Source organism: Zea mays, chromosome 1 (assembly GCF_902167145.1).
Source record: "Zea mays cultivar B73 chromosome 1, Zm-B73-REFERENCE-NAM-5.0, whole genome shotgun sequence".
NCBI classification, from domain to species: domain Eukaryota; kingdom Viridiplantae; phylum Streptophyta; class Magnoliopsida; order Poales; family Poaceae; genus Zea; species Zea mays.
In genome coordinates, this window is record NC_050096.1 from 293,393,390 (window position 1) to 293,395,936 (window position 2,547).

A 2,547-nucleotide genomic window follows, 5' to 3' on the forward strand; every position below is an offset into this window, starting at 1 on the left:
CCAAGAACCAGGTCACCGGCGGCGAATCGCCGCCGAGCCCACCGGCGGCCAGGTTCTCCCCACGGACGGCCGGTTCACCCGCCGTCGACCGCTGGCGCCGTTTCCCCCCTTCCTCTTTCTCTCGTGTGTGGGCCCCGCGGAGACGCCGTCACCCTCGCGCGCTCGCGCCGTCTACCGCCTTGGGCCGCAACTGGGCCGGCGCACTCGCGCTGCGTGTGGCTGGGCAAGAATTCCCCCCGGCCAACCAGAGTTGAAACCCTTTTTCTTTTTTCTTTTTCAGCCTTTTCTCCTTTAATTAGTACTTCTCTATATTTTATGCACCAAAAATTATCAAAAATGATTTCTAAAGTCACATGTAATAATAATGTTAGAAAATGACATACTACAACTAGAAAACCACTGTTGATATATTGTTTTATTGCCTGTTTTACTAGAAGAAGTGGGGACTGTCGATCCGGAACCCGTAGCCCCGGAAGAAGGGCCGGAGCCCGATCTCCCGGAGGTAGACCTTTTGTGCCAGGAAAGATTCAATGAAGGCAAGTCCATCCTTCCCTTGATGCATAAATTACCTATTCTTTCTACCACTACCCAGGCCGGGATTTCAGGGTGGGATATTTGCAATGTGAATAGAGAGATAGCCCGCATTAACCTATATCTTTTGATACGAAATGTGGATTGGAAGAAAGGGCAATATGTTTCTTTAAAAGAGGTTTCTTTTAAAAAGGGATGTGCGATGAAGGGTATTCACCCTCATCACCTTGGGAGTGGGATGATCAGGGACTCCCTGGTTTAGGGGAGAGCCTAAGGTGTTGGCTCAGCTTGTTTAGGCGTGAGCAGAAGGATTGTCCCCTCATATAAGGACCAGTTTGTCATCTTTCACTACCTGTACTCATAAATAATACAACCACTCGAGACTGTGTGGGCAGTCACTCAATCCGAACTCGTACGGTCCGACCCTAGGGTTATGAAGGCTGGGGAGCACCGGGAGGATAAGGAGGGGGAATGTTTTGTCCGGTTTGGACATGGCGGTGGCCTGACTCCTTCCGGTATAACCGTTAAGGTTAGGACGTGCGAGGAAAGAAAGAGATCCGGCATTCGGGTCTCGCGACAGTGAGATCGCAGAAACCGGACTAGTGGGTAAAGTGTACCCCTCTACGCAGAGTTGAAACCTATTCGAATAGTCCGTGTCCACTGGTATGACAATTAGAGATTTTTACAACCTCCATGAATAGGGAAATGTGTGTGTAAGTGCGTACTGAAAAAAGAAACAAGGCCACGGGAGCGGGAAGCTCAGTGGTGGTTGAGTATTTTGTTACTTTAAGTCTTTGGGAAAAACCTCACATCAACTGTCTTTCTCTAAGAAAATGAAGAGTGACTTCAACTCCACCGAATAAAGCATGTATGATATAGGTCTCTTCCTCTTTACGGGAGCGGGTTGGGCTTGCGGAATACCTAGTGTATTCACCCAGATTTATTTATGTTTTTCAGCAACCGAAGACTTCTTTTATGCTATGCTTGATTGAGAGGGCTGTGTCTGCACCCAGTTCTGCCTGTGGCTTGGGCTAGTGTACTTTCTACTACGCTCTATATTCTGGCTCTCTCGAGCTTGTATCCCGGTATTGTAATAACTTTTACTTAAACTCTGTACTATTTGAAGTAAAGAATGTGGTTACTAGCCTCCTAGGACTAGTAATTGTATCACATTTGAGTCCCAAAGGATCAGGACGCTTCAGGTGGTATCAGAGCCATAGGACTAGCCGTAGGTCGCAGCCCTGGCCTTAAAACTTGCCTTAAAAGAAAATACCTCTTACCCCAAGAAAAATCTTCTCTCCCTTCCCCTGATATTAACAGACCCTTCTTTTCCTATTCCAGATGGAAGACTCTCTGGTCATTAGGACATCCTACTGCTCAGAGGTGGAGGGGTTCCCACATCTATTGCGAAGTTGTGCGCTTCGCATGGGGATCCGCAAGAAGCCAGAATATGTCTGGAAGGAGTATCTCGAGAACGGAATGGAGAAGTGCTCTATGGCAGTCTACCTGGGAGAAAGCCGAAACTACCCAAACCACCCTTCTTTCCAAGTCACTTTCACCGGATACCGCTTCCCAGATACTTGCCAAAATGTTGCCCGAAAATCCCTCCGGCAACTATGCCAAAACTACAGCAGAGTAATCTTTGAAACCCCCTTCGCTACTTTCCACCCAGCAACAAAAATACCCCCGCCTGGAGGAAAAGACTTCAGGCCCTGTCACGGAGAGACCCTACCGAGGATGACCCCACCATCGTCTACATGGCTGGATACCTCCACACCCTCGATAATCAATATGATGACCTTGCCTCCCACTGTACTCACCTAAACTCCCGGGTGGAAAACCTAGAGCATCAAGTCAGGGAACTTACAAGGGAAAAGGCGTCCCTTCAAGAGAGCCTAGAGATAGCAGAAGGCGAGGAAACCAACACCCGTGAGGCCTACCGCACTCTGAAGATGGATTACGACAAGAAGCTGAAGAAGCTCGCCCCCGCAAGAAAAATCCGCAAGAAGACCAAAA